At 49.0% G+C, this 27,186-nt stretch overlaps 1 protein-coding gene across 3 annotated transcripts in view; it reads left to right on the forward strand.

The window, feature by feature from the left end:
* Positions 1-27,186, forward strand: part of CCDC106 (coiled-coil domain containing 106) — a 607,047-nt gene that overhangs the window by 396,708 nt on the left and 183,153 nt on the right. The window contains exon 1 of one of the 3 annotated variants that reach the window (XM_069606810.1): positions 14,799-14,920. The exons of the other annotated variants lie outside the window; for them this stretch is intronic. The gene's annotated coding sequence lies outside the window, so the exon portion shown is untranslated. Of the gene's footprint in view, positions 1-14,798; positions 14,921-27,186 lie in introns of those variants that run through there. 3 annotated transcript variants of the gene reach the window in all.

A 27,186-nucleotide genomic window follows, 5' to 3' on the forward strand; every position in this document is an offset into this window, starting at 1 on the left:
CCTCACAATGACCTGGAAAAGGTCAACCATCCCCACCAAGGCTGAGTGGATAAGCGTTGCCCGCAATATCTTTAGAATTGACAGTGTGACAGCCGCCCTTGATGGAGACCGCACTTCTGTTGAAAATGAATGGTCTGAATTCCGTGCCAAATATATTATATGAACAAATGTGTGCACAATATGCCAAAATGATATGAAATATACACTTAATCAGCCGACTGTGCCTATAAAGAGTTGTCTGCTTCTATATAAGCGCTCCTGTTTATTGTTGAGGTTAAGGTTCCGCTTAAGACCACAACGCGAAGCAATAGAAACATTTCTGCTTCGCCAACGGACATACAAGATGGGGAAGGGGGACAGACATTAAGTCACATACATTTTGATTTACATTGTTATATGGGCGATGCCGCCTCATTCTTCAAAAAGTGAGCGAAAACAAGTAGGTAAAGATCAGAATTTACATTAGAAATGAAATGGTACGTTGCATGCGGTTGACTTCTAAATGCTTCCGGATTGCGAAATCACATGAGAATTCGCACAATGACGGCATATGAGGAAGTGAAAGGCTGAAAGAGAAAATAAAAAAAAGACTGTTAGCATGTCTGGCTTCACTAATTCCCAGCAAAGCACCCTAGCTTCGGAAGCGCGGTTCCCAAGCAGGGGCTGTTGTATCTACCTACTGCACTTGGATACAGTTGCATACTAGCGGAGCTCTCAATACTTCAAAGCATTTTTTAAATTGAGTGCAGATGCCAGCCTCGGACTGCTGCCAATGAAAACACTGTGGCTCATGATTTATCCAAGCACATGAAATATCAGTGCATAGGTTCACCATGCCGCTGTTCCCCCTCTTTCCGTGCAATGGAAGCAGGGGGCCCCCCTGCAACCTCCTAGCCCATAATGCTGAACAAGGAGAGCAGGGGACACCCCTGCAACCACTGCTCCCCTTGTTTGACATTATGGGATTTCAGAATTTTGGTCCAGGCCAAGATCGAATAAAAGATTAATTTGACCATTTATTTTCAAAATCTTCGGCACTTCATTTCTTTCAGGGTTATTCCAATTGCAACCACTTCTAGAAATTCAACCAGCTCAGTAGCGTTTTGTAAACATGCAATTCCAATATACTAAAGGGGTGTGCAAGATGAGAACACTTTTTTAGAAAGTTATCAGACCCCTGGTAGTGGCATTAGTGGTATAGGTGTCACTTGTTTCCGGTGGTGTGATGTTGTTGGAATAGATGTAGTTTTGCCACACTCTGGAGCGCTTTTAGGCTGTGTGCAGCATAGAAAAACATGTGCAGTGACGCATTTTTTATATTCTTTTTATTACACTTCTAGTATTGGATAAGGTTATGTAGTTTGGATTTATTTGGATACTGTAGGTTGAGCTTTATTAAGTGTAGTTGTTAGATGATGTATTGAGCAAGAGTTCTGCCATGTTACACTACACTATTGTTAAAGGCTGTAGATCTTCCCATTCTAGTGTGCTAGGCCACATTTTCAAGCTATGATCCTTTAATGTAAGGTTTATTTCTGCTGTTGGAGAGAAAGCTCCAAGCAGCCAAGGTCAGGATGGCAAGAGAAGCAGAACAGTGTTCAGCTAATTGTTGCGAGGGAGAAAGTTCTAAGGAGCCTGAAATGAGACTCGAGACAGCAGGTACCTTCCCAGACGATAGCTGAATGAATACATGATGGTTGTGAAGGACACATTGAGACTCACAAGAAAGCCTGCACAATAGCAATTGCAAAATTGATGAACTAGGATGTGAGCACAGTGCCCTCACTGAAAGCAGGGCATTTGATTTGGAGGTAAAAGTGCCTTGGTGAAACTAATAAATAGAAGGAATTAATTTCCAGGGCAGGGACGCACACACGTTTTTTCATACAGCTTTTATTTGTGAAAAGATAACTAGAAGATCAGATACAGAGTTGGCAACATGCTTCGAGACGTGGGTTGAAGGTCTAAGGGGCGGAAGGCCAGAGGGCCAATTATGGGGAAGGGATTGTGGTGTTCCATGGGATGCAACAATGTTTTGACCTCACTGATTTCCACTCACTATATGATTGGTCCATCTCAGTGGGATGCTGCAGCCTGAGCTGCCTCATGAGTCACTGTCCAATAAGGGCAGAGCTTTTTTATCAATTGCACCATGAAGATTGCCAACCAATCGCAACGCAGTATTTTCTGCCGACTATGAAATTGTCATATTTGAGGGGTGGTATTTTCAATGGTCACGTAAAGGGAAACCTTGAATCATAATGTTTAATGTATAGTGTTCTTTAAGGGCTTGATGACGAGTAGTCAATTGAAATGCTAGGTTTAGAATGAATGTTGCATTTAAAGAATATGTTCATCTTGCAGTTTTTCGCCTTGTAGCACAGAATGGGCGTGTCGAGATGTTTTTCGGTTTAGTTCCACAGAGCTGTCCGCTTCTCTCAGCCGCATTTGCAAATAAAAAGCTGTTTTTTCTTGCAAGCTTTGCGCTCCATTTTTGATAACTTTTGCCTTATTTCTTGGATTACTTTGGGAACTTTACCTTTATAGTATATTTATCCGGGTTTCTAAATGCTCTTGGAGTTCCTAGCTGAGTTCCAGTCTGCCCCAGAGCTCTGCTGTGTGAGGACGTGATTTCTGAATCGGTGACCCACTTCTACTGTGTACGCGGTGTACACCTTTAAGAAAAGAACAAGCCCAACTGGCCTTTAAAAAGCTCATGGCCGCGCGGAGCGCGCGCGGAGTTCCGAGCTGAGTTCCAATCTGCCCCAGTCCGCCCCGGGGAGCTGGGGGCTGACGGCTCCACCAAGGCTCCATCAAGGACTTCAAGGACTTTAAGGGCATCTTGTGCACCGAGGACCAAGAGGTAGGATCCCTTGTGCTTCTTTGTGCCCATCGGCACCTTCTGTGAACTTGTGAACTTGTGAACTGCAGGCAGAGCTGTTATAACTCTGCGCCTCCCTCTGCCCCCCCTGGCTCAAGCCTCCCGGATTCTCGTATCTGTAAGTCGGCGGAAAACAGCCTACCCGGCTACTGACTTTGCTTTTCCCTTCCCTTCCCTTCCCTTCCCTTCCCTTCCCTTCCCTTCGCCCTTCCTGTCGTCCCCTTCCTGCCTCCGGCAAGCTTTTCCCCTTTTCTTTTCTCTCACCCCTTTCTCCCTTCCCATCGTTTGCCCTCTCTTTGCCTCCCTCCCCACCCCCCCCTTTTTGTTCCCCCCCCGTCCCTTCCTCTTCCCCTTCCCCTGTCTTACCTGCGATGGAAGAAGACCTGGATCAGCATCTCCTAAGGAGCCGCACAAAAAAGACCCTATTGACTGCGACTTCATTGGTGTCCTGTAGCGCTGCTAGCTCCGCCCCGCTACCGTCCCCGGCGAGAGCCCCAGCGTCCTGTAACCCGCCTCCTCGATCAAACTTGGGCAACTCACAATCAGGGGACTACAAAGAATCTCTATTGCCCGATAGAGGCAACAAGCATGGGCAAACACCAGTACCCCACCCGTTGGTCCAAGGCACTATGTCTGCAGTGTCTCTTTTTGCTCTGCCCAGGGACCCACGGACCTCTCCGTCTCCAAAGGATCCCAAAGACAGAGCACTTGGATGTCTTCCTGGCCACCATCAGTCTTTGGCAACAGAACCCGCTATTGCCCGCCCTCCCACCGCCTCGGCGAGTGACCAGTCCTGTGCAGGGGCCGGAGGGCCCCTGTCAGGGGGTCTGAGGGTGGGCCAAGCGGCAATTGGAGCCCCATTTGCTTCTCAACTCCTCACATCTCCGGCTGCCATCCTTGAGCTACGGGACGCTCGGCCGTCAACCAACCTCCAAGAAGGTACAATTGGCTCCGCTCTGACTCAGCAGCCAAAAGACGCATTGCGTCCACTCCACCCGGACACCAACCCACCCGCCCAGGTCTAGATCTCCATCTCACACAACATCCTGGCCGCCCAGACCATCACGGCCTTGATTCACCCGGTTACGGTGGGTCTACCGGGCAACCTCGATCACGTTGGTGCAGGGCTCCCATGGAATCCAGCGGTCTCTGCTACGCCGGATGAGACCATCCAGCCATCTGCATTGGATGTTCTCACGTCATCCGGGACGGTTGTGGCTACAGCCCCTCCCGGCAACACCTCAGACACCGGGGAAATAAGGGCGTCTGACATATCGCCCCCAGTCTTGCACAATCAATCAATTTCCTCGAATCCTCTTCTAGAGGAGCTCAGCGAGGCAGACTCTGACCCCTGCTCTGTAACCTAAGACACGTGCAGCCGTAAACTGACTTCCCACCAAAAGAAAAAAAGACCAATCTTTTTAAAAAAAGGCAATTCTGCACCTAAGTCCCTAGTAACACTATCCACAGCCAAACCTATGGCCGCCACCACAGGAAAACAGCAGAACCTGTCAGGTCTTCCTTCAAAAGTCTCCAGACAGACCAAAAAGGCTGCTCCACAGCAAAGCCAAAAGAAGAAGAGCTACACAAAACTTGCTCTACCTATTCCACTTCTGTCTACCGCTTTGCTGAACTTCTTCCAGACGCAAGGCAAAAGGAAACTGTCCAACGACTCTGAACTTTCGATGCGGAAATCCTTGAAGCTCTGGATGAGACGCCACTGGCTTCTAAGTCCAGGAAAACTACTGCTCTCGCCAACCCCCAGGTCACACCAGCCGGGCAAGTCCCGGACCCAGCCACACTGTCCCTTGGACTTCTATCGAATCCCCCCCCCCCGGTCTGACCTGGGACTCGATCATCTGGTCACCACGACCCCAATAGTCCCAGCAGTCGTCCAGCCAAAGGCATTGTCGCTAGCCACGCCAAGGCGGGAGGTTTCTTCCTTAATTCTACCAGAGCACTCTCAGGCGAAGGCTCCGTCGCCACCGATTCTAAGGCCGGCGGTTACCACAACGATTGATCCATTAAGTAACACAAGGGCCTCATACCAGCCCCTTTCGGACATCTTTGACTTGTTGCAGCCCAAAGTGGGCCCACAAAGAGAAATGTCTCCCCAACTCTGGGCAAAGAACCACTTAACGACTCCGTTTCCTGCTGCGAGGCACCAAGACGCTTTGGTTCACCCATCACACCTGGATGATTCTAATGCCCAAACAAGGGACCCAACTCCAAGGCCCTTCAGCACGCTTGACCCTGGAGACTGTAACTACAGGCGTAGGCATTCTCTGGCGAACCCTTCATCTCTAGGAGCAAGGGACATGACAGCGAGTGGAAGATCGGACTTCTCCTCACCATCCCAGAAAGACTCACCCAACACCAGAAAAGATCTGACAACAATCATGTCTGCAATCACTATCTCCATGGCCCCCTTCTGTAAGCTGTACGAAATGCTAAGTGACGTCTCTAAAGACAACACGGCCATTTTAGCGAGCATACAGTCGAAGCTAACCTTCTTGGAAGGCTATATAACAGCCATCGACCTGAAGTACGAAACCCCGCACTTAACAAAAGAGGTGGTAGCCCTAGCACCGGACATGTCCGTGGCCTCTTCGACAACAAAAGTCTCTCTACCACCGCCGACAGTGCATAAATCAACACAGACGACTCAGGTAAAGCAGCTAAATGAAATTGCTCCAGTATTCTTGCATAAAGCAAAATTACCCCCAACGTCTAATCTGTCTACACCGACTTTAAATCTGGCCTTGGCAAGCAGTCCGGGCCTGATCCAACATCCGATTAACGGAAAGAAAGTCTTGAAATTAGCTGTGAACGATCAATCAATGCCACCAGCCTGTAAACCAAACCAACGTAGCCCTCCACGGGAGGGCTTGACCTCCACCTCCAGAGTTCCCGGAAGTGCGGCTCAAAATTTCACGCGATCCGGCTCTGTGACGGACCTTACCCAGTCCCCTAGATCGACAGAAGAATTCCTGAATTCAGGCCTACTATCGGCGACGTCGCCTGGCAAGGTGCAATCCGCTCCCGAGAAAGGACCAATCTCTCGTGAGACCTTGACAACTTCTCCCTCTGGCCGTAACTCGAACTCCAGAGCAGACCCTCTCTCATGTCCGATGGAGGCCCCTGAGCTGAATAAACCGGCACGGATCCGACATACTGATGAGCCACCAAGATACTCGCCTGATTTCCAAAGCAGACCCAGTGCGAGAAATCAATCAGCCAGGTCGCCGCGGCAAGGGGCGCGGACAGCCAGAAACGTAACAGATAAACTTACTGTCTGTATGAGGGGAAATTCTACGCGCCTTTTCAAAATAGAGCAAATTTCCAGCAAAGATAAGTACATCATCTTGAATAGAAGAACTGTGTTAAAAATTACATCGGCTACACCCTCGCTAAGCAAACTAAATTCGGAAGACTTTAAAAGGGTTGAGCCTTATCATAGAGACAACAAAGCCAAAGCATACCTGCACATTTATTCTTCTGCAATTCAAGACATATGCCGCCTAGCCAGCGACGAACTTAAAGTGCAAGGCCTGCTGCTGTCTGAAATAAAGACTCTGGATCTTAAGAACAGTACCCAGGAACGACAATCTAAAAAAGGAAGAACTGGTGTCCACAGTCCTTCCCAACGTCAAACCGATCGAAGAGAGGCACTGAAGGCTCACTTTACCTATCCATCAAGAATCCCGGAGCTGCGGCAACATTCACCTGAATGTCCCATAAGCTCCTCCAGGGGCTCTCCCGACCCACCCCGAGTAGTATCGCAAACTCACCATCGGTCTCAAGATACGCAAGAAACATCCAGGCACCGCCCGCGGTATTCCCTAAATCAGCGATCCCGTGCGGCTCAAACAAAGCGAAGCTGGAGAGACCAATCCCCACGAAGAGACCAGGCAACTCACAGATCTGGTGTGCAATTCAAATTACCACCGTCGCCAGTTCTTAAAAAATCCGCTCCTCAAGCCGGCCCTTGGGACTGGATAAAGGGGGCTCTATCTTCACACCGCCTTAGATAGCAATTACCGAAAGTAGCCGACATCCAACTGCGTCAAAAGTCCTTGTCGTTGGCCTCCTGGAACACCAGAGGTCATGTTCATCTGACTGACCACAACACTTTCGACCTGGGTCAATTTGATATTTTCTGTTTGCAAGAAACATGGCTCCAGGATACAGCCTCAGTGGATGGGTATGACAACGTGATCTCGCCAGCTGTAAAAGGGCTGTTAGGCCGTCCCTCAGCAGGCCTTCTCATCGGAGTACGGTCAGATCAAAATCTAAAACTGATCAGGACCACAGCCAGATCATATGGGGTACTGGCGGTCCTAATTGAATGGAACCCCGCCTCTGAACCTTTAAATCCACGGTCAAAGCAATCCTCATCCCTGCCACTCGCTTTGATCACTACATATTGGAATCCTCAAAGAACATCAACGCCACTCTTTTGCCAAACCATGGCGGAGGTCATTGATGAGATCCTTATCGAATGGAACACTCCGTACTCGTATGTGGTGATCTCAACGCGAAGTGTGTCCAGCAGAAGAAAGACTCTAAAAATTCAACCGAGGCAACAGATGCGGAGCACAGAGGACAAGCTTGGATGACCCTCATGACATCCAGGAATTTACACAACGCTGCCTGGATCCGTGAAGGGCAGTCCCATCTCCCGACCTGGGAGAGGGGCCGGTCGACGGCTACTTTGGACTACATTTTTGCGTCACAAGCTCTGTGTGCAGCAATTCAAGACTTTGAAGTGGTCAAAACGGCTTCCAGCGACCACAATATGCTAACTATTTCATGGAGCTCTTCTGCTCGTAATTCAACGTACTATTTACCATCGGTTGAAACAAATCCCCAACAATCGCGCCTTCGACTGACTTTGGCCAATATTAGATCTATTACCGACCAATACGTTGCGGAATTTGGGACTGAACAACCTCTTGCTCCACCCATCAGGCCGGACTACCTCCCCATGTTCCTTAAATACAGGCATCACTCGGCAGCGGGCCCGCCTATCCCCAAATCGTGCAACCACCAGTACGACAAGCAAACAGCTGGGAAGAAAAACGTCTTGAGAACTCTCAGAAGACGCGCCAAGGCAGACAGCACCGCTGCTGCATGGGATCGCTGGAGAACTGAAAAGAAAGCCTACAAATCATGGATCAGAGCACGTCGAGCTGTCTTATACCAACAAGATGCAGAATCAATGATGAAAGTCCTAACTGCAAAGAAAACTGCTGATTTTTGGTCCTTGGTAAATGCTTCACAAGGATCCACAACTTTTAGCATGAGCAACTCAGTTCCGGAACAAGTCTGGGTCACGTTTTTCACCGACCTTTTTGCTAGCCCGACCCAGGCTACGATCCCGTCTCTGGATTCCTCCGCAGCGCCTTGGATCGATCTCTCAGCAATATCAGACATAAGCACAGCCATCCAAAAGTTAAAATCATCAAGAGCTCCAGGCCCGGATGGCCTGTCGAATATAGATCTAAAGAAGCACCGTGATGAATGGGCTGCCTTCATGGGCATTCTGTTTGACCACTGCAGAACTACCAGACAGATCCCATTATCGCGGTGCAAAGCAACCATCATACCAATTTTCAAACAAGGAAGCAGAGAAGCCCCGGAAAATTATCGCCCGATTGCCCTATTGGACATTATGGGCAAACTGTTTGCCACTCTTCTTTTGGATCACTTCCACCGCTGGGAGAAAGCAGCCCCCTGCAGTGATCCCTACCAACTAGGCTTCAAGAAAAATGGCAGCACCGCACTGAACATTCTCATACTCACAATCCTAAAAGCCAAAATAAAGCAGGGCGCCCCTACGGTGTACGCGGCTTTCATCGACCTTTCTCAGGCTTTCGACAAAGTTGACCGACCAAGATTGTGGAGAAAGCTGGAAAACTGGAAGTGTCCACCTGCCGTACTACAGCCAATAATAGCCCTTCACACCAATACCTCACTCAACGTCCGACTGAATAAACAGGGGGCCCTGTCTAGAGATATCCAAGCGCATAGAGGAGTTAAACAAGGCTGTCCCCTGGCTCCGGCACTCTTCGTGGCTTTTTTGGGGGACTATAAAGACTCGGAAGTTCTGGTGCGCAGCTTCCCTCCGAAGTTCGGCAATTCCCCCCTGTCCCGTCTGCTTTACGCCGACGATATGATCCTGTTCGATCAAACTCCGATCGGCCTTCAACGGCAGTTGGACAATCTGGCAACCTACATGACCACCAACAATCTCCAAATAAACCAGACTAAAACCAAAATTATGGTGCTGTCCTCTTCTCGCCACCCTCCGAAAACCACCCGGTCTTGGTCAGTGTGCGAAACTAGAATCGAAGTGGTCCAACAATTTAAATATCTAGGTGTGTTCATAGATGGGTCGCCTCAAGAACTCAAAATGCAGCAACATCTCTGGGCTAAAACTAAACAACTGACTTCCCAACTACGAGCACTTGACAGGAAGTATGGCAAATTCTCATTAGTGCCGGCCATTAATTTCTACAAGGGAAAAATGGTCCCCGCACTGACCTATGGCATGGATGCCATGTTCACCATACCACCCCAACTATGGCGAAAACTAGAGGCCTATATATGGAAATCTCTTTTAGGCCTTCCGAATGCAATTCCTATTGAAGCGATCAGACGAGAGTTGGGCCTTCTGTCGCTAAGCGCCACCGTCAGTGGGGCCGCACTTCCCCTATTTAGGAAAACCTTAATTAAAGGTTGCTAATCTTTAAAATTATTGGGCAGGTATTGGAATCAACTAACACCAAGACGGTCCAAAAATGGGCACACCTTCAAAAAACCAAACTGGAAGACCTGCAATGTTCACTCAATGGGCCTCATTACGACCCTGGCGGAGTGGGTTTACGCCAGCGGTATTCGCGGCGGACCCGTCCGCCCTACTACGAGTTCCCGTAGCGCCATGGAGCGTTTCCCGCCTGGTTTTTCCGGGCGGAGAAATCCATGGCGCTACGGGACCTTGTTGTTAATTACGCCACCGTATTTTACGGTGGCGTAATTAACGCCTTCCCCACTCCCATTATACCCTATGGGGCAAAAATGGGAATGGGGAAGGGTAAAATGGGGAATGGGGATTTACCGCCCCGCCAAGGTCGGAATGGGGCGGTAAATCCGCCAACCCCCATGGCGCTATCGGCAGCTTTCCGCCGTGCTCCATGGTGCATTTTGCGCCACGATTTCCGCCAGGGTCGTAATGAGGCCCAATGACTTGATAACGAACCCGCAAAGAGTAAGTGAAAAACTGAAACTGCAGGATTGGATTACCACCATTGACAAAGCTGCTTCCATCAAGTGCCTAAACCACCTTCCACCAACCTATAATAAATTGAAACTTCCTCTGGCGTACTGTCTGAGATTCCCAGACAAAAAACTGCGCTCAACATTTTTAAGGGCACGTTTAAACTTGCTCCATACTCGAGAAATCCTAGGGAGAAGACGGCTAGCCAGCTCAATTACATGCAGACTGTGTGAAGACCCTGATTCTGTTGAGAACATTCGCCATCTTCTCCTAAACTGCCCGTCTTTGAAGCAAATTCGCACTCCGTTTTTGACTCCGCTATGGCTTGACTCGGTCCTGATTGATGAGCACACGTGGTGGTGCCGCTTGATATCTGGCGAAAAGTCCCGATGGGCGGTAGTCACGGCCAAAATATTGGAAGCAGCCTTGATCAAACTCGGCGTCGTAACTTAAAGCGACCGGCCGGTCTTGGATTTTCAATGGACATTTTTCTAATTACAGAGGATTTTCTCCCTTTTCAATTTCGAGAACACCTTTGAATTTAATACCTTGAGACTTACCTTTACGCACTCTCTGACGTACATCAACTGTAATTAACAACTTCTTGTAAAAATCATTTTTCCCTTGATTACATACAAGTTAAAAAAAATGTTTTAAAAAAAATGCTCTTTCATGAGCAGCTTGTGGTACATATTCATAGGTCTGATATCCCGGAGGTTGTGAGACCTAACAATGTCCTTCCGACAGTCTTTCTGTATGTAATCTACACGTCTTCCTTTTTATTTGAGTCATTCATACTATCTCCTTTCGACTCTCTCTGTTGGGGTTCAGTATGACTTGTTAAAGGTGTAGCACCTCAACTCCTGGGGCCTCTCCCTGGTTTCCCCTTAATTTCTCTGCGATTGGTACTTTTGCTCAATTTAGAGGGTTTCTCAAAGTCGTAGTAATAGATTCCAGTATTCATAAGGTATAGTACCATCCCTCCTGGGGCCTCTCTCCTGGTTTCCCTTTTATTTTTCGGTGATTGGTACTTGAACTTAATTCGGAGCGGTTATCAAAGACTCTTAATAATTAATTCCAGGGTTCATCACCATATATACTTGGTAACTTTCTTGGTACTTCACAATAGATAGGGGTGTTCTTTTTCCATGACCCACAGTCAATATTGGAGTTCCTTTCATGTAATACATATAGTCCCTGTAGCCTCCCTCTTTCCTTTTCCACCCTGGTACCTTCATTTGACTTGGGTGGATTCACAAGGCTTGCTGTCAAGATGGATTTGCTTCCGCCAGTCTCTCTGCTTTCTCAACTCCAGTGCAGAATCGATCTCAGTTTCTTGTTATGTCTGCGTGCTTGGCGTAGGTCTGCCAATGGGAGGTTTCATTCCCCCAATTCTTTCTCGTTTCAGCGTTGTTGATGGGGCCCCAGAACCACCACAGTTTTTCCCCTGGTCACCACCAAATAGGACGGTCTCCAGGATTCTGTCCTGACTGCGGTTTCCCCACTATTCGTTAAGCCAGACCTCTGGCGCTCTCTCCCTCGCGGGTTGCTGCGGCCTCTGTAGCTTCACAATGATCGGCACGACTACATCAGAGGGTTTCCCCTGCGTATGATATATGATATGATAGGTTATTTATAACACGCTTAATACCCAGAGGTTTCTAAGCGCGGACCTGGGGATCTAACCTGTTGTGCTTTGTGTTGTCTTGCTTCCAAGGTGAGCATGTTGCCCCTGAGCTATCCTCCTGAGACAATGACTCTGTCTGTCTCTCTCTCTCCCTTCTCGATCAGTTCAAAGGGGTCATTCCATTTTCCTTCAGGTGTCCTATTTGATCCAATATTATGTGTGGGGTCGGAAATGTGAGGCGGACAACTTTTGAATGATTTCTTAAAATAAGCCATTTTGTTAAATTATACATTTAATCAAACGCCACACGATCCCTACCCTGGTGAGGATTTCCCTGCCTATCAAAAACTAATGAAAACACTCTAACAAAGGATATCTGGTCCTCACACTTAAGTATAAAATGCACAAGAAAATATATGGCAATTCACAACAAACATCAACAATGTTATTTCTCTTATATTCACAGTCTCTCTTCAGAACCTGAGTCTACTCCCCTTCTCAAGTTCAGTTCCAATGTTCAACATAAAGAAACAAGGAAATCCGGGTTTACAAGAGTTCTTGACTCCTTCACTTTGTCATAAGAAGGTTCAGTTAAACAATGTCCAACCAACAGAAAGATTTCTTCTTCTTCTTCCTGGAATAATAATTTCCACTTCATCAAATATAATCAATGATGTTCTGGGTCATGATGCTTTTCCTCAACTTAGAAATGTCATAGAAGAAATCCAGTTCCTTGTCAGATTCAGAGAAACAGAACTTCTTGCAAGGTAAAAGAAACACAGCCACTTGGTAGCACTTCTCAAGTCTCTGTTTATAGCTTTATGAATAAAAGTTTATATCTTTGTCAGGATGACTTCACAGCACCACTACTCCCATCTGGATAATTCTTCTACATGGTTAACTTCTGTAATGATTCACTATGCGGTTCTACTCACCTTTGCCATAGTGTTCCACATTCAACCAGGCTTCTGAAGTTGTAAATCTTCTGACAACAAAAGATTTATCACTGCTTCAGTAGTATGCAACTTTGTGATTTTGAAACACTTTTCAGAAAAGACAAGAAAAGTGCCCCTCAACCCATCCAAGTAAGCAATGCACGCTTCTTCTGAACAATCACTTTGTCAAAAGGGCAGCCTTTTTGACACATGTTTTTCTGCCAAAACAACAACAAAAAATGCCCTTAAGGATGTAATTCTACCTTTCCTCCTTATGGCTTTAGTGATGTGAGTTATACCAATTTTTAAGGAACATTTACATTCAGCAGGTTTCACCTTTTTACAACCTTTCATTTGCCTCTTTGCTTTCTGCCCACCTAAGCAGCGTAATGGTATGCCTGTTGTTAGTCTCTTTTGGCTGAAGACAAAGCTTGCACAACTTTTGGCTTTGGGCAATACTTATACTCGTTTGGCCTAGGGCAATGCTTGTTCCCTTAAAACTCACAATTCCATGTTCAGTCACTTAACTTAAGTGCTACATCATCTTCAACAGCTTCATAATTGACTTGTCGGTTAACCTTTACCTCAGAGTTCGTTTTAAGCACACACAACCAGTGTTTCATCTGTTTCAGAGGGTTTAAGATTCAATTAACATGGTTCACTGTGTTTTACTTTTACGCCAGTGTTATGGAAGAGGTTTACTCACACGCGAGTGCCACTTTTGCAACTTCCCATTGTCCGACAATCAACGGTTGGTGTATTACTGCTTTCACGCATATGCAAGTGATTCTGCTTGGCTGCAGTTGCCTGCTTTTATCCGCTCATGGGTTCAGAACGCTCAGTAACACTCAGCGGCTTCTGTCTTGCTCTCTTTGTGTGCTGCAGGACTTGAAACCGCTTCTGGCTTCGTTTGGATGCACACCCTTCCCCTGTGAAGGTGTCTTTGTCCCTGCCATGCAGTCGCAGAGCTCCTCTCGCTCCTGAGTCCCTCTGCTGTACACCAACTTTCAGCCACATTCCCAGGCACACTTCTTGCAATCTCTGCAATCAGGTTCACATGGGGAAAAGCAGTCTTCTTTCACACCTTCTGCTGCGCAAACTCTGCACTTCAGATTTAGGGGGAACAGGACCCTCTCAGGACAGGCAGCTGGGATGTACTTGGTCAAAGTCCCAGCATCCTTTCTTTCCACCAACTTCTGTTTGGATTGCAAACCACGTGCTCCTTCTCTGCTGCTGCTATGCCGGAAAACATTCCAGCTCCAACTCATTCTATTGGCCTGCATCTGAGGGGGCCTTTTAAGTCTCTCTCTGCTTCCTTAAGGTGTGAGTCATTATGCTTAACAAGCTGACTACTCTTGCAACATTGCTCTTGGGCCCTCTTCCTCGTCCCAGTACTTGGGGGATTATGGAACTTGTAGTGCCAACCAAGAATTAGGTTTTCTTAATTCTTCTATTTGGCAAAAAAACATTAGAAGTGTGGGATTGTGGGGAAAGTTAAACAAGACGGTTTCCCAGTCTTCCTGACCTGTTCCACCCTTCTCCCCCAATCTGATCTGCCCAGAGAACACCGCAAAACACCACACCAAGGGTCAGGATCAGGAAGTGTCTCCCCTCCTTATGATTTACACACCTAACAATTCAATAAAATATATTGCTGTCATTTCTTTTTTCTGCAAACTTTGTTTGCTTATTGTGTTTTGATCAGAAATAAAGCACCCATCTGCATGAAAAAAAACTTGTGCCAGTTGGACAAGCAGGGGAAACTGGCGCCTGAATAAAAATGTACACAAAGAAACAAGCATATAACCAAATGTATAACATGGCAGCTATCTGTTGTAAGGAAAGAGAAGACCCTGCCCATAGGTTTGTATAGATTAGATGGGATTAAAGTAGAAGCTGGTTTCACCTCAGTTTATTCCTTTATCTCTGTGAAGAATGCACATTTTGTTGTTCATGTGGTACTTCTACTTTTGAGGCCCTATCTATCTGTAGGTGGCTTCTTGACCAACATAACTGGTGACCAGTTGTGTAATCTGTGTGTAATCTTGTTCAGGTGAGAGTGCCAGAATTCTCTTTTATATTCCATCCAGTGAAGAAGGATGACAAGAGCTACGTGATCTCCATTCCCTTTGAGGAAGCACCCCACATAGAGCCTCAAGCTTTCTACAGTCTCGGCCCACCTCGAAACAACTTTGAGGGTAAGGAACTTCCTGACTTCCTTAGCACAATGTTCTGTGTGTATTTATAGAAGTGCTTGTGCCATGAAATTGGTGGAAGGACTTGACGCCTGCATACTACAACCACCTGAAGAAGGTGCAGCACCAGGGCAAATGTTGCCTACATCTTCATCACTTCCCCTCTCCAAAAAGATCTGTTCATGTTCTTTCATCCTTTTTTTAAATTTGTTTATTTATAAATCCACACACAGGAGAAATTATACAAGAGCCTTACATGTAGCATCTCAGGTCATGTAACCCAGAGTCCCCATCTCCCACCCCTTGCGTTCGCGGCAAGCATAGTACTCAGGCCTTAGTCAGACTGACTTGGCGGCAATGGTGGGTCCTCCATGACGTGAAGGGCCGTTGCGATCAGGCACGGTTTGTGGGTCAGGGCCGGATAGTTCCGGTCATAGTCTAGCACTGGCTCCCAGATATCCAGAAATCGATGAAGCAGTCCCGCCCTGGCTGCCGTGACTTTCTCGGCTATTAAAATATCCCAAAGTTTGACCCAACAAAGGGCCATCAAGGGCCCGTCCGCAGACTTCCAGGTGCGGGCCACCGTGATTTTTGCCGCTAACAAGAACTGGGATACCAGGGCCGCTCTTCTCCCCGACCGCGGGTATGAGCCTGACAGTGGAATCCCTAAAAGGACCTGTTCGGGCGTGAGCGGAATGGTCATCTGGGTGACATCTTTTATGGTAGCTAAGCAGAGACCAAAACTCTTGCACCCGGGGGCAGGTCCACCACATGTGAAAGTAGGATCCTGGGAGGCCGCAAAGTCGCCAACAGTGAGGGTCTAGTGCTGGTTGGAAGTGATGAAGGCGTAGAGGGGGGTAATACCAGCGCAGGAGTAGTTTATGGGCACACTCCCGGTTGGTAATACAGCAGGAAGTCGTCCGCGTTCTTGTCCAAATGTCCACCCATGTATGGTCCTCAACGGCGTGTCCGAGGTCCGTTTCCCATTGGGACATATAGGAAGCCCTGGACTGGAGGGGGTCCTCCTGCAGCAGCCTATACAGGGCCGATATCTTCCCCCGGGCCGGTAGGTCGCTCACCGTCAGTTCCAGTGAGGTAAGGGGTCTTGTGGCCGCCGCTCGGGTCTGTGGGTGGAACACCAATGTCTGAGCTGGGCGTAGGAGTACCTATCCGTTTCTGCTAACTGAAAAGCCATCTTGCAGCGTTCAAAGGTTAGGGGGAGTCCCTTTCAAAAAGTTGCCCTAAAGTGGTGAGGCCCCCTGCGACCCAGTTTCTAAAGTTTTGGGGGCGGGCCCCGGGGGCGAAAGCTGGGTTGAGGAAGATTGGGGAGAGCGCACTCAAGTCTCCTGGGACGCCCCGGTGTCTGCGAGCCCACTCCCAGGCCCTAATCGTTTGTTTTGTAGCTGTAAGAGTGCCCGGCCAGCTGCGGCGTAAGGCTGTTGGTAAGAACGGGGAGAGAAAGGCACGATTGTTCGATCTCCACCCATTTCGGTCAACCTGTAGCGAGCCCCCATGCCTGGAGATGGGCCAGCTGTGCCGCCATATGGTATTTACAGAGGTCGGGAACCCCCAGGCCTCCCAATCTCGTGCTGGCCTTCATTGTTCTCCGCGGGATGCGTGCTTTCTTCCCCTTCCAGATAAAGTCCACCATCTTCCTTTGGAGCCGCTGCAAAGGGGGAAGCAGAATGGTGATCGGGAGGGCGGCACAGGCATAGAGGAAGCGAGGAAGTAAGTTCATTTTGCATGCCGTGATCCGGCCAATGAGGGAGATCTCTTGGGGTTGCCAGCGTTTCTGATCCTTTTCTAGTTCCTCGAAGAGTGATGGGAAGTTAGCCCGGTAAACTTCCATTGGGCGTGCGGGGATCTGAACCCCCCAAATAGGGGATCGATTTGATGCTCCATTGGAACGGACCTCTCTCCACCAGGGCCTCCCGTTCAGCCGGCGTCATGCCCACTCCCAGTGCCGCCGACTTTTGAAAGTTAATCGCGAATCCCGAGACCATCCCAAAGTTGTGGATTTCGGTTAAGGCCTCACTGTCATGATCTCTGCTTCCAAAAGATCAGGACTTGCCCGACTCCCTTGGAAGCAGACCAATAACCCCGGTTCCGAGTGCCAGCCAGTTCCAATTGGGACCTTTTGGACCCTGTCCTGGCGCCAGTGGCACCAGGCTCATAAAGATGCCCAGTCCCAGCGCTGGAAGCGCCGGGCTCATAATGCTTGGGTGGACTTACCTGCAGCAGACCATGCTGCTTACTTACCTGCCAGTTGAACCCCTGATCCTCTTCTGTTTGGGACTACTTTTCCTGTTGGGTGGGGCAGGAGCCACTCCCTCGGTTCAGAACACTGGAACTCTTCTGGAAAGCAGGAACTCTTTTCTTACCTAGACGTGGCTGTGGAAGGAGTTACCTAAGCACTACAGGAGGCTATTTAAACCACACCCGATGGATGAATCTTGCTTTGTGTTATTCTGCATTCTCTGCAGCAGAATGCTCATCGTGTCTTCTGCTTCTGATCCTGGGCCTAAGGGAACAAAGGCTTACCATCCTGGAATCCAGTCTTCAGCAGCACCTGTAAAGACAAAGAAAGAACAGGTTAGCACAACGGTCTTCAGTGGCAGCGCATCTCTTACCTGGTCCATCGGCTGTCACCAACGCCTCGCGCTGCATTCCAGCATCTGAAAGACAAAGGCTTACCTACTCTTCGCAGGCTCCAGGAGGTCTTCGCACTGCATTCCGGCATCTGAAAGACAAAAGCTTACCAGCTCTTCGCACGCTCCGGAGGCCTTCGGCGCTGCATCCCGCATCTGAAAGACAAAAGAAGGTGCGTTTAAAGACATTGGGCAACTTTATTACTCACGTGCCATTACTCCTTCCCACGCCGAATCCAGTGGGTATTCCAGCACCCTTCAGCTTCTCTAAAGCTCCGAACTTGTACCTGCAAGATAAAAGGGACAGTTAGTGCGCATCGTGAAGCAGGCTACAAGCGCTTACTTACGTGCTTCCAGGCGCTTCTATTCCTCACGCGGGTTCGATCCTCAACTCTCATCAGCCCGCCATCCGCCATCGCCGGAACCCTGCAAAACAAGAGAGATCATTACAAAAGACTTTTAAGACATTTGAAGTGCCCAGAACTTACCGTTCGTGCAGTTAACGACGGACAGCAGTCCTCTGAGGTCAAGAGGCCTGCACCCTTATCCAGTGAAGAAACTGGTTACGGCACCCTGCCCTGAGGCAGATGGAGAGCTCGGCGTTCACTTACCTAAGACATCTTACTCTTCGAGTCAGACATACAGTGCACAGAGGTCCAGCCCAAAGAGCCAACCGTGTGTTACACATCACTTTTGAAGATACGGCATTCACCCAGTCAAGACCGGCGCCTCTGCGGGAATCAGGTGAGCGTTACAGAACACAAAGCCTACCGCAAAACTCCCACCCAGGCGCTATGGAAACCTCGGATACCGACCAGCTAGCCCAGTTACTTGGGGAACTAAGAGCAGAAGTGCATGCAGCCCGTCAGGAAACGAATGCTCTAAGAAGGGAACTGATTATTTCCAAGGAGCGAACAGACGATCTCGCTAGACAATTGCTACAGTCACAAGCCGGACAAACTCCGTTACCCGCATCAGGGGCAAATCTTCCTTCAACATCCTCTACGAACCCAGTGCAGATCAACCTACCTGGGAATGTACCTCTGGCTCCGCCCGAACGATTTTCTGGTGACCCAAAGAGGTTTGCAGTATTTATTAATCAGTGCCGGTTGCACTTCTTATGCCGGCCAGCAGCCTTTCCAACTGATCAAGCTAAGGTAGCTTTCGTGCTTTCGTACCTTAGTGGCAATGCGGCAGACTGGTCGATCCCTCTAGTTAATCAAGATGATCCGGTTCTCCATGATTTTCAAGCTTTTCAGCTCAGTATGGAAAAACTGTTTGCAAGACATTCACAGGGGCAGCCCTTGGACAATGAGCTCCTTTCATTGCGACAGGGTAATCAAGACCTTTTGTCTTATATTGCGTCTTTCAACAGACTGATAGTGGAAACTCGATGGCCTGAGGACAAAAGGATTACGCTGTTTTATAGAGGTCTACGTGGAGAGCTCAAAGATGTGTTAGCCCAAGTAGTGAATCCCCCTCAAGACTGTTCGGACTATATTGACTTAGTCGTTCAAATTGACCACAGACTGCAGAACAGGAAGGACGATCGTTCCAAGTTTGATGCTCGAGTATTTTCCAAACCACCAACTCCTACCAAAGGAGTAGACTCCGGGGAACCCATGCAAATAGGGGGCCTGAAAGGACCACTAACACAAAAGGAGCGGGAAAGGAGAAAACAGCTGCAATTATGCCTCTATTGTGGAAATTCAGGGCACTTTCTTCGAGACTGTCCGGTGAAACCAGCCAAGAAGGCAGTAGGAGCTGCAGTTACCAGGGTCACAAACTCTGAGCAGGGAAACGACCTCGCCCGACAAGAATAGAGGTCCTCTTGCCGAGCGTTAAAACCAGTTCAGTGACCTCGCATTTCGTGATACCTATGGTCCTCATTAGCCCTGAACATCCGGATCGATTACATGCGATTGAAGCTTACGTCGACAGCGGTGCCATCGGCAATTATGTGGATCATGAAATGGTTTTGAGGATGAATCTGACTCTTTGTCCAAAGGCTGTAAAGGACGTCATTACTACGGTGGATGGTACGGAGATAGCCTCCGGACCAGTAACGCATACCACCCAAGAAGTGACGCTAGTAAGTCAAGATGGACACCACGAGAAGATCGTGTTCGATGTGATCAAGGCCCCTCAGTTCCAGATTATTCTAGGAATGCCTTGGTTAGAGAAGCACAATCCTCAGATCGATTGGCGAGCAAGAACGGTTCAGTTTCCAGAATGTATCTCTACTTGTCACCCTCGACCTGGTGTTGCACTGGCAGCAATTTCCTCGGAGGCTCCCCAGTTACCTCCTGAATACCTAGAATTCCAAGATGTTTTCCGGAAGGATCAGGCTAACTCTCTACCTCCTCATAGGTCTTATGACTGCCAGATAGACCTGATACCTGGATCTACTCCTCCTTGTAGTAGAATCTATGCCCTCACCGAGCCTGAGAATCTTCACCTCCGACAATACCTGGATCAATACCTAGCGAATGGGTTTATTCGTCCTTCCAAGTCCCCTTCTTCCTCAGCTTTGTTCTTCGTTCCAAAAAAAGAAGGGGACCTTAGAACTTGTATAGATTATCGCGCCCTGAACCAGATCACCGTTAAGAATAGATATCCGTTACCTTTGATCCCTGAACTCCTGGACCAAGTCAGAAAAGCATGCATATATACAAAGCTGGATCTTAGAGGAGCCTACCACTTGGTACGAGTAAAAGAGGGCGATGAATGGAAGACGGCCTTCCGCACCAAGTATGGGCTATTTGAATATCAGGTCATGCCCTTCGGACTTTGCAATGCCCCGGCCGCCTTTCAATATTTTATGAACGATGTTCTCAGAGAGCTCATAGATGTGTGTGTTGTTGTTTACATTGACGACATCCTCGTTTATTCTTCATCGGAAACTGAACATCGGAAACACGTGAAAATGGTCCTCGAGAGATTGCGTCAACACAAACTTTTCGCTAAGTTGGAAAAATGTGTTTTCAACGTGACTGAAGTTGAATTCTTGGGATTCATATTATCACCTAGCGGAGTGCGTATGGATTCAAAGAAGGTCGATGCAATTCTCAAATGGCCATCGCCATCCTCCGTAAAAGGTGTTCAAAGCATGTTAGGCTTCGCTAACTTTTACCGCAGGTTTATCCCCGAATTCTCTCGAATAGTCCAGCCCATCACCGCCTTGTTAAAGAAAAACAAACGTTTTGAATGGTCTACCGAGGCGGAACAAGCTTTCCAGAATTTGAAGACTAGATTTATCTCTGCACCGATCTTAAAACATCCTCGCCCAGAACTCCCCTACATCGTTGAAACTGATGCTTCGAGCCTTGCCATGGGGGCAGTTCTATCACAAAAGGACCCAGTAACCAATCAGTTGCATCCCGTGGCATTTTGGTCCCGCAAATTCTCGCCTCCTGAAATCAATTACACTATTACTGATAAGGAACTTCTAGCTATCAAGTCCGCCTTTAAGGCTTGGGGGCATTATCTTCTGGGGGCCCGACACACCGTTACTGTGATTACAGATCACCGAAACCTGCAATATTTGAAAACCGCAAAAGCTCAATCCTCTAGGCAACTCCGTTGGGCACTATTCTTTGCCGAGTTTGACTTCATAATTACCTCACGACCTGGTACAAAAAACGGTAAAGCTGATGCCCTTTCTCGGATGGGAGTGGAAGAACATTTGATCAATCCTAAACCTGTACCTATCATTCCCGAACAAAGAATTCTAGGTGTAATCGCCACACAATCCATAGAGGAAGTTAAGGATAAAGCCAGGCTACTGGTAACTCCAGCAGACTTACAGAATTGGCATCTGCAGGGAAAGGACTTTACGGTGAAGGACAACCTATTATATTTCCAAGAACGGTTATACCTGCCCAGCACAGATTTACAGAAAAAGGTAATCTCTTGTTATCACGATTCTTTAATGGAAGGACATCCCGTATGACCAAGACCTCGGAAAAGATCAAGCGCTACTTCTGGTGGCCGTCTTGGAAAAAAGATATCAGAGACTTTATAATGTCCTGTGGAGTATGCACCCAAAACAAGAGTCAAAAGGAAAAACCAGCCGGCCTCTTACGCCCTATTGACATCCCGCCTCGCCCTTGGCATACGCTTTCTATGGACTTCATCACCGATCTACCTCCATGCTCCGGATACAATACGATCCTAGTAATCGTGGACCTATTCTCCAAGATGGCGCATTTCATTCCACTCAAAGGCTTACCAACAGCAGCAACTCTGGCCCGAGAATTTCTCGAAAACATCGTCCGACTGCACGGTTTTCCTTCAGTTCTAATTTCGGATCGAGGTAGTCAATTTATTTCTCATTTTTGGCGAAGTTGCTGTCGGTCGGCTCAAATTGATGTGAGACTTTCGACCAGCCACCACCCTCAAACCGACGGACAAACCGAGAGGACCAATCAAACTCTGGAACAGTATTTGCGCTGCATGCTACAACAAACTGAAAAAACTTGGAAAGATATCCTTTGGATAGCCGAATATGCCTACAATAACTCTGTCCACTCGGAAACTGGGAAGACCCCGTTTTTTCTTTTATACGGTAGTCACCCTCGAACCTCGGAGTTGGATCCACTCCAAGATCTTGGAACACCAGCAGTAGACCACCTGCATTCTACAATCACCCAAGCCTTTAAGGAAGCCGTTTCTCACCTTCAAAGGGCTAAAGAACAATACAAGAAAGGAGCAGACCAACATCGGAAGGAAGCCCCCCAATATCAAGTAGGAGATCAAGTCTGGTTATCCACCAAATATCTACCTCTAAAAGGACCACGCACATTCAACCCAAGATACCTTGGTCCCTATTCCATCACTACCATAGTAAATCCAGTAGCGGTCAAGTTGGACTTGCCCCCTCACATGAAGATGCATCCGGTCTTCCACGTCTCTCTATTAAAACCCGTGCAACCTCAAACCCGACTAACTACATCTCCAAAACCTATTCTAGTTGATGGAGAACTCGAGTTTGAAGTCAAAAGCATCCTGGATTCCAAGATCTCCAAATCTAAACTATTTTACCTGATTGACTGGAAAGGCTACGGTCCCCAAGAAAGATCCTGGGAACCTGCAGAATATGTCCACGCGCCTCGTCTAATCAAAAGATTTCATCGAACATTTCCTAACAAGCCCAAACCCCCGGAGAAGCCCGGTTTGGGAGGGGCCTTGAGGGGGGGTGCTGTCATGATCTCTGCTTCCAAAAGATCAGGACTTGCTCGACTCCCTTGGAAGCAGACCCATAACCCCGGTTCCGAGTGCCAGCCAGTCCCAATTGGGACCTTTTGGACCCTGTCCTGGCGCCAGTGGCACCAGGCTCATAAAGATGCCCAGTCCCAGCGCTGGAAGCGCCGGGCTCATAATGCTTGGGTGGACTTACCTGCAGCAGACCATGCTGCTTACTTACCTGCCAGTTGAACCCCTGATCCTCTTCTGTTTGGGACTACTTTTCCTGTTGGGTGGGGCAGGAGCCACTCCCTCGGTTCAGAACACTGGAACTCTTCTGGAAAGCAGGAACTCTTTTCTTACCTAGGCGTGGCTGTGGAAGGAGACACCTAAGCACTACAGGAGGCTATTTAAACCACACCCGATGTATGAATCTTGCTTTGTGTTATTCTGCATTCTCTGCAGCAGAATGCTCATCGTGTCTTCTGCTTCTGATCCTGGGCCTAAGGGAACAAAGGCTTACCATCCTGGAATCCAGTCTTCAGCAGCACCTGTAAAGACAAAGAAAGAACAGGTTAGCACAACGGTCTTCAGTGGCAGCGCATCTCTTACCTGGTCCATCGGCTGTCACCAACGCCTCGCGCTGCATTCCGGCATCTGAAAGACAAAGGCTTACCTACTCTTCGCAGGCTCCGGAGGTCTTCGCACTGCATTCCGGCATCTGAAAGACAAAAGCTTACCAGCTCTTCGCACGCTCCGGAGGCCTTCGGCGCTGCATCCCGCATCTGAAAGACAAAAGAAGGTGCGTTTAAAGACATTGGGCAACTTTATTACTCACGTGCCATTACTCCTTCCCACGCCGAATCCAGTGGGTATTCCAGCACCCTTCAGCTTCTCTAAAGCTCCGAACTTGTACCTGCAAGATAAAAGGGACAGTTAGTGCGCATCGTGAAGCAGGCTACAAGCGCTTACTTACGTGCTTCCAGGCGGTTCTATTCCTCACGCGGGTTCGATCCTCAACTCTCATCAGCCCGCCATCCGCCATCGCCGGAACCCTGCAAAACAAGAGATATCATTACAAAAGACTTTTAAGACATTTGAAGTGCCCAGAACTTACCGTTCGTGCAGTTAACGACGGACAGCAGTCCTCTGAGGTCAAGAGGCCTGCACCCTTATCCAGTGAAGAAACTGGTTACGGCACTCTGCCCCGAGGCAGATGGAGAGCTCGGCGTTCACTTACCTAAGACATCTTACTCTTCAAGTCAGACATACAGTGCACAGAGGTCCAGCCCAAAGAGCCAACCGTGTGTTACACATCACTTTTGAAGATACGGCATTCACCCAGTCAAGACCGGCGCCTCTGCGGGAATCAGGTGAGCGTTACACTCACTCATGGATCTCTCAATGTTTGTAATGGTAAGCAGAACGTCATCCGCCTAGAGGGCCACTTTATGTTGCGCAGAGCCGGTGCTCAGACCACTGATTCGGGGGTTTTTCTGGACTCGTTGAGCCAGCGGCTCCATGGCCAAAGCGAAGAGCAGAGGGGATAGAGGACATCCCTGCCTCCTTCCGCACGTGAGGGAGATTGGGTCCGACAAGCGGCCGTTGACTCTCAGCCTCGTCCTGGGGGACTGGTAGTTCACAAGGATCATCTTCTGAAAGGTCGGACCGAAGCCAAAGGCCCCCAGAGTGAGGCGCAGATAAGACCAGTCCACCTTGTCGAACGCTTTGGTTGCGTCCAGTGCCAATAAAGCTAGCTGTTGGGAATCCCGAGTGGCGATTTCAATGAGGTCCAGGGCCCTGCGGATGTTGTCTTTCGTCGACCTGTGGTTTATGAAGCCTGTTTGATCCGGGTCTATAATATTAGGGAGAATAGGTGCCAGACGGTTGGCCAAGACTTTAGAATATATGTTGGCATCCAGATTCAGCAACGCAACGGGTCTATACGAGCTAATATCATGAGGGTCTTTCCCAGGCTTGGGGATAAGGACTGTAATAGATTCTTGCATCGTTGGGGTGACTGTCCCAGTGGCCACGAATGAGTTGAAGAGGCTGGCCAGGGGGGCCACTAATTGGGGCCGGAAGATTTTGTAGAAGCGGGTGGAAAATCCATCCGAGCCCAGGGCTCTAGATTTTAAGCTCTTAATGGCCGCCTCCACCTCCTCGATTGTAATCGGGGCTTCCAGATCCTCCCTGGCCGCCGGGGTCAGGTGTGGTAGGGCCACCTCTTGAATGTATGAGAGCTGCTTGATCGGATCCCTCGGGGCCGCCGTCATTATTTCCAGGTGGTGGGCGGTTGCCAAGCGTACTTTCTCATGGTCAGCGTAGTGGATCACCCCCTGCGGATCACGGAGGCCTAAAATAGTATTCCTGCTCTTCGCCTTTGCCAGTTTGTACCAGGAGCTTGTTGGCCTTATTGTTGTGGGCATAGTACCATTGCTTAGACTTGGTTAGCAGGTTCGCCATAGCCTCAGCGTAGTGGGCTTCTAGCCGTTTCCTGGCCATTTGCAGGATCCTGTAAGATTTGAGGGCCCAGCCCTTCCTTTTATGTGTAGCCTCAGCCTCGCGGACTGCAGCTTCCAAAGCGGCACGCAACGCCCTCTTTCTTTTGTGGATTGCGGCACCCTGGGCAATCAGCTCGCCTCTGAGGACCGCCTTCATGGCGTCCCAGGTGTTGGCCGGGGAAGTGTCCTCGTCCCGGTTTTCAACGAAAAAGTTCTTGATGGAGTTGGCGATTGAGTCTCTCACTGCCATGTCTCCCAGGATAGGGTCATAGAGGCACCACCGGCGGCGTGGAGGGGGGTCCGGGTCATGAGACCGCAGGGTCAGAGTAACTGGGGCATGGTCCGAAAGGATCCGGGGGCCAATTATCACATCATCAGTGAAAGACAGGATCTGTGGGGAGGTCAAGATCAGGTCAATTCTGGAAAAGGTATGATGCACATATGAATAGAAGGTAAAGTCCCGTTCGTCCGGGGACAGCACCCTCCAAGAGTCCACAATGTTCAATGTGCGAAACAGGTGGAGCAAGCCGGCGGCCAACTTCAAATCTCTAGAAGACGGGGGGTGAGATCTGTCCTTGAGAGGGTCTGGAGCCCCATTAAAGTCTCCTCCCATGACGACATGCCCCTCGATGAATGGGAGGAGAGAGTCCTCCAGGTCCTGGTAGAAGCTCTCCTGATACTCATTCGGGGCGTACACCGAGATGAGGGTGTAGAGCTGAGCATGGATGGAGCATTTGACTGCAATGAAGCGACCCTCCTGGCACCGTAGTGAGTCAAGGATCTGAGGCCACAGGTCTTTTGCGAATAAAATAGCGGTGCCACCCTTCTTAGTGCCATTAGAGGCAAGGAATTGTAGCGGAAAGAGTCTGCTTCGCAGGCGTGGAAAGTCCGCCGGAATCAGGTGGTCTCTTGCAAAAAAGAGATCGAAGACCCGTCGTCTTGTAGCCTCTGTAGGATCAATTTCCTCTTCGGGGGGGAGTTCAGGCCCCTAACATTCAAGGAGGTGAACTTGAGTTTCAGGTGAGAGGGTTGACCCGGGCGATCCTCTTGCTGAGGGGAAAGGGGTCGTGGGGGAGTTAGGTCAGCCATGGACGTGAGAGCATGATTGAGTTGGAGTCTCCTGTGGTCGAGGGTTTTTAACTGGTCTAACTGGTCTCCAACGGGAGAAAAGCACATTCAAAAACGACCTCCAACGGGAGGACCAAAGTGCGGCCAGGGGGGTCGATTTAGAACTATCGACATGGCCCCTAGGCGCCAGCACCAACATGTTTGAAAGTCTCTCCAAGGGTAAAGTGATGACATCCGCCTTGGAGGGGGTTATGGGCCGCGTCGGATCCGCGGCAAAATGTGAGGCTTAAGGTCGTGCCGAGTCATGGCTCCAGTGCAGGCATTAAGGCGTTTCATTTAGGTTTGCGATTTCTCTGCACTCTGGACCATGGGGTCCGTTTCGGCTTTGGGGAGATTGCGTGAGGCCGGGCTTGATCGGCCCGCAGCGGAGAGGTCGAGGTCTCTGGGGAGTCCGGACGGAGGATTGACGCCGCATCGTCGAGGTGGCTGATGGTGCGCTGAGTGCCCTTGTATGAAAACTGTAGAGCCGTAGGAAAGAGCCATCGATAACGGATCTGCTGATCCCGAAGAAAGAGTGACAAAGGCCGGAGCATCCTGCGCTTTTGAAGAGTCAGCGGGGAGAGGTCTTGGGAGTACTGTATCGGGATACCCTGGAATGAGAGCTCGTCCTTAGAATGGCCAAACGCTGCTATGGCCTCCTTAGTGGTGTAGAAGTGGACCCTAGTAATCACGTCTGGGGGGGGTTCCGTATCAACCCCTCGGCGAGGGCGCAGCCTGTGGGTCCGATCCAGCAGAAGTTGAGTCTCATCCAAGTCTGGCAGGAGGGACTGGAAGAAGGTGCTAACGTATTCCGGGAGCTCCCGAT

Source organism: Ambystoma mexicanum, chromosome 1p (genome assembly GCF_040938575.1).
Source record: "Ambystoma mexicanum isolate Mex_15411 chromosome 1p, UKY_AmexF1_1, whole genome shotgun sequence".
NCBI lineage: Eukaryota > Metazoa > Chordata > Amphibia > Caudata > Ambystomatidae > Ambystoma > Ambystoma mexicanum.